Source organism: Corvus brachyrhynchos, unplaced genomic scaffold (genome assembly GCF_000691975.1).
Source record: "Corvus brachyrhynchos isolate BGI_N302 unplaced genomic scaffold, ASM69197v1 scaffold115, whole genome shotgun sequence".
Classification (NCBI taxonomy): Eukaryota; Metazoa; Chordata; class Aves; order Passeriformes; family Corvidae; genus Corvus; species Corvus brachyrhynchos.
In genome coordinates this window covers 1,676,557-1,689,697 of record NW_008239553.1, presented here as the reverse complement: position 1 = coordinate 1,689,697, position 13,141 = coordinate 1,676,557, and the positions used below count along the sequence as shown (strand labels likewise).

The following is a 13,141-nucleotide window of genomic DNA, read 5'->3' as shown; positions in this document are numbered from 1 at the left end:
CCTGTAGGAAGGCTGATGAGAAAGAGAGCCCTGTAAACCCACAGAAAATCCTATAAAGGGTTGGCACATTGCCTCAGATTAAGAAGGGATCATCCATCTCTATCTGTATCTTGATCTCAGCACACTGACAAATTTTTAAGCCAGACAGGTCTGTCCCGGAGCACCCACTTTCCAACCTGTCTCTCTGTACCGTAGGTCATCACCCCAGTTCACAGAGATGGTATTCATAGTATTGCAGAAAGAGGTCAGACAATTTTGTGAGGATTGAATTCAAACAAGTTAACAGCAACAGAAAGCATGTGACTCTAGACTCCACAGAACAGATCCAGGCTGCATTATAGTTAGTGAAAAGTTTCCCTGGTTTGGTCCTGACACTACGTTAGACATATTTTTAAAAAGTGTGGAAAGGGCGAACAAGGAAGGAAAGCTGAGTACTGATTCTGGAAAGGTGTCATGGCTCGTGGGCAGTTCTCTGAGTTCGCTGAGTCAATAAAATCTTTAATCCTTTTCTGTGAGAATTATACATAAATACACACTTCTTCAGCAGGTGTAGAATTCCATCCTCACACAGGAGTTTGGTGCAAATTGCTGTGGGACATGCAACAGACTAACATGTCACTCCTGTCTGAACTCAGACACACCTACAGAAATCCTTCTTTTTTCCTGTCTAATCTCTCTCCATCTGTGTTTCTGGATGATTTTTCTTTATTAGTTTGATTTCTCTCCATTGCAATTTGCTACTTTTCACCTCCCAGACAGAACAAGTACTGATGTTAACAATGAAATTCACTGGGAATGAAAAAAAATTAAGGAAGTTGAGTGGGAGCTAAATGATTTAATATTTCATTTGTCCAACTGTTCTATTGTCTGTTTCCACCACTGCTGAAAACCCACAACACCCTGAGACTATCTAAAGTAATAAGAAATTACTATGGCAATACCACAGCATACTCTCTCAGGTGACAAGAGGGTAATAATATCCCATGTTGAACAGACCACATTCTACTACCCGATCTCACCATGATGGGGGTAATATATGGTTATCACCCTATAGGTTGCTGTGAAGCATGACCTAACTTGTGCTGGGGCAAGCAAAGCGATATTCTGATCTGATGAGAGACCCTTTAGTACCAGGACTTGGAGGAAATATGTATTTTTACCATTTTTATAGGCTTTACAAGTGACACTTGGAGTAGAAAAAAATGGAAATGCTAAATGCAAGGAAACAGTGACTCTACTAATGATAACCTCGTCTCTGCATACAGGACCAGTGCTCAAGGGGGAGAAGGGTGTCTGGAGGACGGCAGCTCTAAGAAAGCCTTGGGCACACTTCATAAACCCCTGAACTGGAATTCCCAGTATATTGACTCTTAATATCTCTGTTTGGCACTGCTGTTCCTACAGACTCTGATCCTTCCTGACATCCACATTTCACAGTTAATGTTGAAAAATTAGAGGAGAGCACTGAAGTGATTAAAGGATGGAAAAGCTTACAGTGAAACAGGTTGAGATCCTTCACTGTACTGTAAGTTTCTCCAGGAAAAGGAACAGTCTTCGGAGCTCAGACTACCACAATTATCAGAGACTAGGCTAAGAAAGAACTTATTCCCAGCTAACCACACAAGGAACAGAAATTTACCACCCATGGGAACTTCACAATAACCATCAAAAGACAACAAAATCAGGTGGGTGAATGTTAAAGCAAGACCATGTCAGACTGAAAATGAGATAAAATATTTTTAGAAGAATGGTATTTAATTGCTAGGGCACTTAAAAACGTTCTGGGGAATTTCCCATCACTGGACTTTTGGACTTTTTTTTCAAGACTGAAAATTTTCTACAAGATAAGCTCTACTTGAAGTCATGTAATTATCTCTGAAAAATTCTGGCAAGTCCTGTGTTGCTATTGCAACAATCACTTGGGTTTGAAAATTGTAAGGGGCAGGAATTAAACTGTCATTGTGATATTTATAAGTGAAACACCTTAATCCTGTTGTTTTTCTAGTTTTAATTGTAACCATTTTCTTTAGTTTCTGCATTTGCATTAAATATAAAACTGCTATATTTTGCAGCTCTGGTATTTTCTACAGTGCAAAATCAATGTCAGAAAACTGGCTTAGACTACACCCTGCAAATTTGCTATCAAAGCAAAACTTGAAGGAGCGCATATTTAATTTCACTGAAGTTTTCACAAATTGCAGGAGATACTGGTGCAAGTTAGATCTGTTTAACACAGTGTCATGTGAGACAAGTATAAATAAAATGACTAAATGAAACCTTTACCTCAAGGCATATTTCTGTCATTATGAGCTTGTTTAATTCTAGTAATTGTTTAATTCTAAAAAATGGGAAAGATAGAAAAGAAAGGATAGTTGGATGTACTTTAGAAGCAAATACGACATATATCTAGATGAAGTCATCAAAAAGCACATTACTGATACAATTCAATAACAAGTATGTGCCTAAAATGTCTCGTGGTGAAATGCAAACATTTGTCTCTAAGTCCATTACACATATTTTACAAAATCAGCACAGATTTGGAGCAACTTTTTCTTTACATTCTCTTCTACAACTACTTAAACAATTGTGTCTATACCTTAAGGGGCCAGTTCTGGTTCTATTAAAATAAAATTACCATTGGAACAGAAACAAATTAAACAAGCAAAGACACTGCGGGCCTTACACCGTATTTACCTACCCAGTGTCTGAGCTGGGTTCTGTGCAATGTTTTTGCTTAGACAGAACTAAGATCAGCAGAACCTCCTTCACCACACAACTGCCAAGAAATTGCCTTGAGGCTGAAACCAAGCCAAATTATAAATGAACTTTAGGCTTTTCTGTTACAGACACAATGTCCATCAACATTCTCATCACTAAAAGGAACCAAAAAACTATCATTGTGGAGTATCTCCCGGTTCTGCGACACAAGCACTCTCAATAGCATTGGGAAAGTCCACTTTTTCGCCCCTTGTCATACTGAACAGATGACAACTCTGTTAACAAAAGTAGCAGATTTAGGACCCGGAATAGTATTAGATACATCATAATAGAAAAGATTCTCAGAATCTGTCCCCACTCAGACATAAACACAACAGAAATATTTAAATAGAAGATACAAGTTCAAACCAAAAAAGCAGAAATCTTTATTGTAACTTTAAAAAACCTTTTGATTAAATGAGCTTAGCTGCTGTTCCAAAGTGGGAAAAGAGAGGCTTGGCATGGTGGCCAGGAGTCCAGCAGACAATTTTTTTTTTTTTCAATTATTTTCACTGGTGTTATTTTAAAGGAAGCGCATTTAAGAAAAAAAATAAATACCCCAAACACCTTACCTCATTTAGCTGCAGATTCTGGAGTGGAAATCCTGAACTGAGGCAATGGGAAAACTGTCTACAGAACAGTAGGTTGGGTAAGCACAGGTACTAGGTTATGTCAACTAAAGACTCCCAAGAGTGAAGATAAATGGATGTGATACTAATTTTAAAACATTTTGCTGAACACTCAAGCAGCCAATAGGGGAATTCCTTAGGTCACTTCCTGTTCGTTTGATTGGATCTGCCACAACACGCGTGGCTCCAGAACAAAAGAAAAACCTGGTAATGGATGAGGGATTGATTTCTTTGTAGTTGTTTTTTTAAGACCATCCCTTCTTTTTTATTTTATTTTTTTTTTAATTGAGGTTATTTCAGGTAGATAGGGAGACCATAGTTAGAATGGAGAGAAGTGAAAAGCAGGAGTGTCCTAAATTAAAATTAGTCTGGAAATAACATTAGGAGATGCATGGTGTGGAATAACCCTGTGCTGGCAGGGAGGTGGACAGCGTGAGCCCATGTGATGGGCTCAATCCTTTCTTTTATACATTCCTAATCCTGAAAAATGTGTGAAAGGGGAGTTTATTGGTCTTTCAGCTTCTCTGGATATTTAAGAGTAGGTAAGAAACAAAATGAGGAAAAAAATCATCAGTGTGTGGGTATATGGGGTTGAGTATGGAAGTTCAGCTATATGCAGGTTAGCAGGGCAGAGAATCAGTAGATGTGCTCAGTCCAAAATTTTCCTTGAGCATGTATGAGTTACCCCTCCAGCCTGCAACCATGAACCTGAGCAGGAAACCAGGTGCCCAAATGAAAATATGAAGCCTCATGTGTTTCTCATTATTTCACTAGTCAGAAAAGGCACCAACATGGAAACAGTTAAAAATGCATAATGTTGGAAGGTTTTGAGGTTTCATTAATTTGTATGCATAAAACAAGAAATGTTAAATATTATTATTCAGTGACTGTTCAGTGGTCTGTGTGAAGTGAATTTTTTAGTCTTTGCTCATTTTTGGTCCCAAGTCTCATCATAAATCTTCCCCTGACAGATGCTGACAAGAGTTCTCAGTGCTAGATTTACCAAGCACAGGGAATGAATTGTCCTTCAACATCCAGAGATACTATTAATTATTAATCGAGGCTCATTGTCAACGTAGGGGAAATATTTCACAAATATTACTTATGCTGAACCTGATTTCAAGATAAATAATGGATCTCAGACTCAAGGAATGTCACCTTTGTTCCTATCATTCCCACTAACACCAATTAAAAACTAAGTTCCTTTTGTTCACATAGATAAGGTGCACCTGTGTACAAGTGTTGCTTGGGAAGATTCAATCATTTCTCACTCAGGTTAGGTCAAGTTCCACAGCTTCCATTGATTCTCGCCTTTCAAAGGAAGTTGTCCTGGAGGAAGAAGGAAGACTGTAAATACCCATCTTGGAGAGCTGTATTGTCTTGTAGACACAACACCGAGGGTTAAGGTTGTCCCTGCAGACATCTGGGCAACAATTTTGATAAGTAGCCCTAGCACTTACAAGATTCCTCTAAGCATTCATGTCACTGAGTCCAAGTATTTGCATACCAGGTCGTGTCTTGGTGAGTATTTGTAGCTTTCATCATCAAAATAATGCCTTAGCAAGATATCAGCATGAATGATCAGTCCAGAGCAGGAAAAGCTAAGAAGCAAAGAACTAGCAAGCAGTAAAGAGCACTTCCCTTCCAAGGAAGGATACCTTTAGCAAGAAACCCAAGTCTTACATTGTGCCACTGAGCAAAACATGGGAGATTAAAGAATCACACTGAAATACATATCATCTATATGCTGCAGAAGCATCACAGGAGGATGTGACCACTGGATCTCAACATGGATAGGGAAAGCAGAATTTTCCTCTTGCTAAACAGGACATCAGCAAAAGCAGAAGAAAAATGCTTCCAATGTGGTACTGAGACTGGAATGTCGCTTTCTGTTTGTGTGACTGTTGGCCTTTTCTGTTTCAGCTCCTAAGGGCAGAGACAGCTCTGGTTGCTAAGATGCAGAATACTTCCAGACAGGCAAAAAAGCACATTGTACCAACAGGTCTGGACAAGGTGAAGCTAGCTTGGTCGGCACACCAGCATGCATTATTTATTACTGTGCTATTTTCAAAGGCAGGGTGCCACACAGGGTGGTGGCTCCCTAAATTTGCTGCCCTACCTGGCCAACTATGCTGCCCCCATGCTCCCAAGTATGCTTATTGACACTTACATGTGGTTCAGCACAGAGAAGATTACGGGTGGCTTTCAGAGACAGTCAGACCTTTCTCTCTGTATCCTTCTTTAGCATTGCAGCCACAAAATTAACATGAATTTGGTCCCCACACAGTTCTAGGTGGCAGAGAAAACATTAAAAACTTTATAACTAGGAACTTGGAGGCCACAATCACAGTATGGCAGAAGTGCCAGTGCAGATTCCCAGAATTAATTTAATTATAGCCATCAAGCATCAAGGAAATTACCTAAATCTGTCTAGATTCTTAAGTTGGCGTCTCTTACTGTAATGTCTGACACCTGATGAAAACAGAGAACAAATGTATGGTAATTTCTACTTTTTCATTAATATTAATTTCTGCGTCATTTGTTAAATTCCAGTGGAATATCAAAAGGGCATAAAGCTGATACGTAGGTTAGACATGCCAAGCAATTTAATACAGAGTATGAGATTCCTGCCTTCATTCTGCTGCAGCAAAATCAGAAGTGATTCATAAACTTTGATGGAAAATAATACACTTTCTGTAAAAACATCACTAGAGAGGCCAGAAGAAATAGGACAGATACTATTTCCAAGCTGTGTTCTATGTTGTAGGCAAATGCCACCTATTACTAAGGTTGCCCATTACTTAGGCTTGCAAGACCTTGTAATTTTTTCTTCACTGTTTGCTAAATTTTACCCTTTAGCACTTTGGCTAAGTTGAAATTTTCCATCATGGACATTTGCTTTGCAACAAAATTTTGAGTAATTGTCATCCGTACTAGTATATGTTTTTTTCTGACAAATTAAATAAAGGCTAAGGAAAGTGCTGTACTTTGTATTTATAGTTAGAAATATTACTGCCTTTTCTGTGGAAAGCTCAGGAACATTTATGTTAGAAGTGCAGACTGATTACAACAGGCTGTCAAATTAAGAGTGTACTATTTACCATTCCAAATAAAATCCAATCAAAGCTAGCCAGTTTAAAGCTTATTGACAAATCACAGAATCACAAAATCACAAGATGGGCGAAGTTGGAAGGGGTCATAGTGGGTCATCTGGTCCAGCCTTCAGGGTCAGCACATGCCACAGGATTGTATCCAGATGGATCCTGAGTATCTCCAGTGAGGGAGACTCCACAACCTCTCGGGGCAATCTGTTCCAGTGCTCGTTCAGCATTACAGTAAAGAAGTTCTTCCTCATATTAAGGTGGAACTTCTGTGCATCAGTTTCTGCCTATTGCCTCTTGTCCTGTTGCTTGGCACCACCAAGAAGAGCCTGGCACCATCCTCTGACACCCTCCTGTCACATACTTAGAGACATTGATAAGGTCCTCTCTCGTTCATCTCTTCTTGAGGCTGAACAGGCTGAACTGTCTCAGCCTTTCCTGATAAGAGAGATGGTGCACTCTCCCAATCATCTTTGTTGTCCTTCACTGGACCCACTCCAGGAGCTCCATGTCTCTGCTGTCCTGAGGAGCCCAGAACTGGACACAGCACTCCAGCTGAGGTGTCACCAGGGGTGTGTAGAGGGGCAGGATCACCTCCCTCGACCTGCTGGCAGTGCTGTTCCTAATGCACGCCAGGACACCACTGGCCTTCTTGGCCACAAGGGCACTGCTGGTCACAGACAGCTCATTGTCCACCAGGACCCCCCCCAGGACCTCCACAGAGCTGCTGTCCTGGTGCCCAGGAGCAGGAGGCTGCGCTTGCCTTGGCTGAATTTCAGAAGGTCCCTCTCTGCCCATCTCTCCAGCCATTGAGGCCTGCCGAAGGGCTGCACAGCCCTCTGGGGTATGGGCTGCTCCTCCCAGCTTTGCGTCTGCAGGGAACTCGCTGAGGAGGCCTCTGCCCCTTCCTACAACTCATTGATGAATTAGTTAAACAAGACTGGGCCCAGCATTGAGCACCAGGGGACACCACCAGTGACAGGCCTTCAACTTGACCATGCGCCACTGATCACGATCCTCTGGGATCTGCCACTCCGCCAGTTCTCAATCCACCTCCCTCCCATTCAGAGAGACCCCACTTCTTGAGTTTGCCTATGGGGATGTTGTAGGAGACAGTGTTGAAAGCCCTGCTGAAGTCCAGAGAGACAACGTCCACTGTTCTCCCCTCAAATAATAATCCACATAATGGATTCATGAGGCAGAGCCTCATTCCCTCAGCTTTCTTTTGCTGCAAGTGTTCTCCACCTCCTGGCTTCACAAGGCTTTCCTAGCAGATAACAAAGGCTATTCTTGTACATCCACCAACTTGAAAAAGCAAATTTTTCAATGAGTCCTCCATTTGGTCCAGCAGCTACCCTCAGTACAACTGGCAGAGGTCTGTAGGGGGGAGCTAAAGGCTTCATTCGTGGAATTAACCCACAGGATACTCAATGCCAAAACAGCCATCTCTGCACACCACGTATTCAAAACCTAGAAACTGTTCATAGGGAACAGAACTAAGAGAACATTATTAGTTTGTGACAGGTTGGGAGGCACACAGTACTTAGGGCACAGACTAGGGGGTATCATTCAAAGAGAAGCTACCCAATACTATGCATACAGGAAGTGGCCCTCAACTGTATTTGCTGCACATGAATCAAACTTGTGCTGAAAACTTCTGTTCATTTCCTCATGAGTTTTCTTATGCTGTTCATCCTCATGGTATTTTAGGTATTATAGTTACACATGTATTTATAATGTAAATAAACATTTAATATATGTAGATTAGTGTATTACATTGTACTAATGCATTAGCACTAACATTACAGTATTAGCACAAAAACATTTATTGATCTTTATGAATCCCTAGTGGGGTAAGAAGGTAATAATTTATTACCCCTGTTTTAATGGAGAATCCTAAAATGATCAAGACAAAGGTGTTTATTAATTCAAGGTATCTGTTTTGAGCTGACTGAGCACCATGTATTTAAAACACTTAGTATTCTATAGTTATGTAAAGTACTGAAAGCACAGCTACCATTCATTCTTATTTCAGATCTTAGCACTTAGTTCTGTAAACCAGACTCCTTTTCTCCCAGAAAAGAAGGAAAAATTTGATTATTTTTTTAAATATGAAAAAATGTTGGCATGAGTCTAGAAAACAGCCTAAGCATTTTGTCTGCATTTTTCCAAGCGTAATCAATCTCAAGGAAAAGTCCATTATAGTTCTGCTGATCACTGTCTAGATAAATTGTAAGTAAAGAAAGTAATGATGAGGGGCTTGGCAATCGTCACAGCAGAATATGAGCTTTGCAGACAATTCTGTGAAGATTGACATTTTAAACCAATACATCTGCATATTTTAGTATTTCTACAGCTTCTTCACACACACAGCAGTCATCAAACCGACCCCAGCTTTCTGTTAGCTGAATCTGGTAAACTGAAACTAATTGAGTAACAAAGTTCCTTGGTTCTGTATGTTCTCCCCAGGAGAAGGACGTATCCTGAAAATCCAGATATGCCTCAAAAGGGATGCTAGATAACCTGATGAACAAAGGGATAAAAGCAACCCCCCTCAAATTCCTTTCCCAGAAAGCCATCTGGCAACCAGAAAATACCATTTAAGCACCACTTTTCCTGTTCCTGGAGAGGACCCGCACCACCTTGACCCTTCGGTCTCCTTGCCACACATCTCAGATCAAGAGCTGGATTTTTTTCTTTAAAACATTGCAGTGGTTTCTCTCATCATGTCAGTCTAAAGGTACAAAAAAGGCAAAATCAAGTGTATATCTGTTAATTTAAGGACTTCCAGAAAAAAAAAGTGACAAACTTTTCAAGGGTCACTGAAAAACTGTCCATGCTCTGAGAGAGAGATTCATAAGAAAAAAAAATAGACCTCTGCACTGAGAAATAGAATGGGGATAGGGTAGAAAGAAAAAAATATATAAAAATGACATATTAAGTTTTCCATAGAAAAGATAAGGGTTATAAATGGCCAGAATGAACTGTCAGGGCAAACACAAATTGCTTATACAAACACTGAAAGAAAGAAATGCAAATCCTAGAGATAATACAGGTTTATAATTAATTATTTAATTTTTTTAGTCTCCTCAGTGTGCAGGTCAAACCAACTCAATGTAATAACATTGTTGCACACTGTTAGGAATAAACGTGTATGAGACATTAGGAGAGAAAGATTAAGATAATAATATAATAAATGATGTCTGTGGCAAAGATACGTAGCACTGAGGAGACCATTAAATCCAGTGCAGCATCAGTTATGTTTTGCATCTGATTTGAAGGAAAAATGTTAAAAAGTTTGTAAGGAGTCAACACTATCAATTGGTAAGAAACTATTTATAAGACTGTCTTTTGCCCATATGAGCTGACACAGTTCCATGGATTTCTGTGAGGTTTTGACAATGTATATCTAATAGTATTTTTAATATAGTTCTGTATACTGCCTTTTCAGGACTCCGAAAGATTTAAAATTTATTATGAGGCAATACTGATTGTGCAATGATGTTTCAGAGGAAAACTTTGTAACTATGCAATAGAGGGTGTTAAACAACAAGCAGGGCAAAATGACCTAATGAGTCTTTTCTATCTGTTGTGGTTTGAATCTCTTAGCAAACACTTTGATGCTGCCTGAACCAAAGCAAAATTATGAGAGCATAAAGAAGGCAAACACAAAGTAATGCGCAAAGAGTAAAAAAAAAAAGGAGCACAGATATTGTGAGATAAACTTTTTGTACGGCTCAAATACTTCTCCTGTTACATTCATAAACCAGGACATGATAAAACCACAAAGGACCAGGAGAGGCACAACCATTCCTGGGTGTTGCACCTGTCACTCCCAAAATTTGGTGAATATAGAAACAGGTTTGGCTAGGACCACAGAGGTAGGAACTGTGGATACCTTGTCATTGTAGTACAATTGTAAGAAAAGTGAGGGAAAGCACTGTAAGTTGGCTGGACAGGAGTTCAAGTTCACTCTTGCACGTAGGTCCTTACCAGTGACTGTATTTCACTATTGCATTTGAGATACAGAATATATCAAACATTTTAGGAAACCTGCAAGTGGGTATATGGCTTCCAGTTACAGAGTGCTGATTCTTATGATGCAGTGTGTCTTACCAGAGTAAACTTTTCCCAGTTTAAGGGTGTTGGATTCCTAAGAGCCCTATGGAGTCTTTAAAAATCTAAATGGTTTAAATATTCCCAAACTTAAAAGCTGTTCAGAGAAGAGAATTTGGGCTGAGCTAATCTCTAGAAGAGACCTACAAGGAGCACGCATAATTTCTGTTGTGTGCTGGGAAAGCAGAAAATTAAAAAATAAGGACAAGATACTAAAAGAACACATTAGGAGCCAATAAAATGGGATTGAAAAGAAATGGCAGGGCCAGTTACATGAAAAAATGGGAATTATTCACACTGTAATCAGCTGCTTGCAAGGCAGTCACCCTTGTAATCCACACAACATGGGAAAATGAAAGAGAGATGAGGAGTCAAGGGCAACCTTGGACACAAATACCCATGTCCAGATTTAGATCAAAAGCTGTTTAAGGACAGGATGGCACAACACATGTCCTAACTGAGAATACAGAGACAGACAAATTGAGGTGCAGGGCATCTGACTGAGAGATTATGTATTTGATTAGTTATGAGGGATCTATGGTAGCAGTGCTACTCCCCCGGATTGCTCAAATAGGAATATGCTAAACAAAGGCCCATGACGGCAGGAATATGTGCATGCCCAAGATCATCAATGTGAGCTTCTCACTCTTCATGACACTGAAGAGCAGGATTCTGGATGAGTGCATTTTCATGTATATCTGTGTGTGTGTGATTGAGCATTGCATAACTGAATGACTGAGGAGGGAATAAACTGAGAAGCTGCTTCTGCACATTCCTGTCGTGGTGTATAAATGTGAGCCGAGTGAATTTAAAAGAGTACATTCATGCATTTGGGAAAGGATATTAAAGAAGACTCCAAGATTTCAGCTTTTAGAGTCAGGCAATGGATGTATCTGCCATTAGGAGAAGTTGGAATAGCTTCACAGAAATGAGTGAAGGGGGGGTCTAAGAACTATATGGGTACAAAGGACAATAAAAACCCAACCCTTCATGGTTCGAGTTAGCCTTAGGAGTCATACCAGAACAGATCTTTTGAGGGCATCTCAAAGCAAGCAGCTACCTGCAAGATAGAGATGTGAACAATTCATAGGCTAACTTCCAATCTTTGTGATTATGAGAGGATTTCCTTTGCCAACATCTGAGCAGGGGAGTGAGGGTTAACCCTTGAACATAGCTATAGCAGGCAAATCTTTCAAAACCAGTTTATCCCAGTTCCAGTAACTACACAATGTTCAGTGCCTGTGAGATGCAAATATCAAGTTTATGATTAACTGTGTTAAAATTCCATAGAACTGCAAGTACTTTTATTTGTTTGTATAATGAAATTGAGACGATGCACCCTTTCCTTACTATGCTTTCACTTTGCTAACATTTAAAAGAAAATCTCTCACTAGACACATGTGGTATATCCTTGTATGTCCCAAGAGTTTTCTTCACACCCTTTAGTTGGAAGGGGAGTTAGTTAGTACACTATCTGCCAGAGACCATGCATGTCTGATGCATGCATGACCGGGGGAAATATGGTTCTAAGGAAGACTGGGAATAGAATAAGCAAATATTTAACACTGACTGCATTGGAAGTCAGGTGATTCCCACTACAAAACTTGCGCTGTGGAGCAGAGACTTCTGCTGAGCAGGAAAGAGAGAGGACTTCAGGGGCCTGGGTTATTCCTCTGGGTTCTGTCAGAGTCTTTCAGCAATTTGCCTCTCGAGGTCTCTCTACTCATGATGCTAAGGAGGCTACCCTTCTTGAAACCATGTAACACTATAAAGATGACTACATTCCTGTTCGTGAGGCATTCCAAGTTTCAGTGGCTATGTCTAGAGATGAAGACTCTATAGAGCTTGTTAGTGATCCCATAAAGGAAAATCTTAGATATACCAGACTGTGTACCAGACTATTGTACTAGTACTTACCATGCTAATTAAACTTGAGGGGCACAGAAGTTCAGCCTCTATCCTTGGAGTTCTGCTCCATTAGTATTTGAGGTGGGCTGTCCATGTCTGATAGCCCTAATGTTTTCCAGATGCCTTTTACTCAGCAAAGATTTCATGTTTCTAATCCTTACATCTGGCACTTTTTTCCAGATTAAAACATACGTATATCACTTTTTCCAGGACAAGGGGCCAGTGTAATTCAGTTCTGTGGGTGTTTGCACTGAGGAGCTTCATCTGCCTCTTACAAACCAGACTATCAAATCTGGAAGGTGACCATGGGAACAGTATTGAAGGCACTGCAGTGAGGCACACTGACATGAAGCTGGCACCTCATCACCCCTGTATAGGGTTACTATGCAACATTGCATTAGTCAGAATTAATGACTTGATTTATTTAGAAAGAAAAACCTTCTCCCAGGTTTCTCCCATACCCTTTGTGAAACGGCTTTTAGCAGCTGGCATTCTGCATCTGTGGGAGGTAAGAATGAGAAGAATTGTAGTGACTTTAGTGGATTTATTCTGTGGCTTTCAAACTGGGCTCAGTGACCCACAGCTAAACAGCCCTGAATTTCAAAGGAGTGAGTCTCTCCTTGAACCGCT

The 13,141-nt window shown here is 40.2% G+C and overlaps 1 protein-coding gene across 1 annotated transcript in view; it reads right to left on the bottom strand.

Annotated features, from left to right (window-relative positions):
• EHF (ETS homologous factor) overlaps positions 1-3,467 on the bottom strand; it is a 33,888-nt gene extending 30,421 nt beyond the window's left edge. The window contains exon 1 of the mRNA XM_008639379.2: positions 3,330-3,467. The gene's annotated coding sequence lies outside the window, so the exon portion shown is untranslated. The remainder of the gene's footprint in view (positions 1-3,329) is intronic.
• Between the last annotated feature and the right edge of the window lie 9,674 nt (positions 3,468-13,141).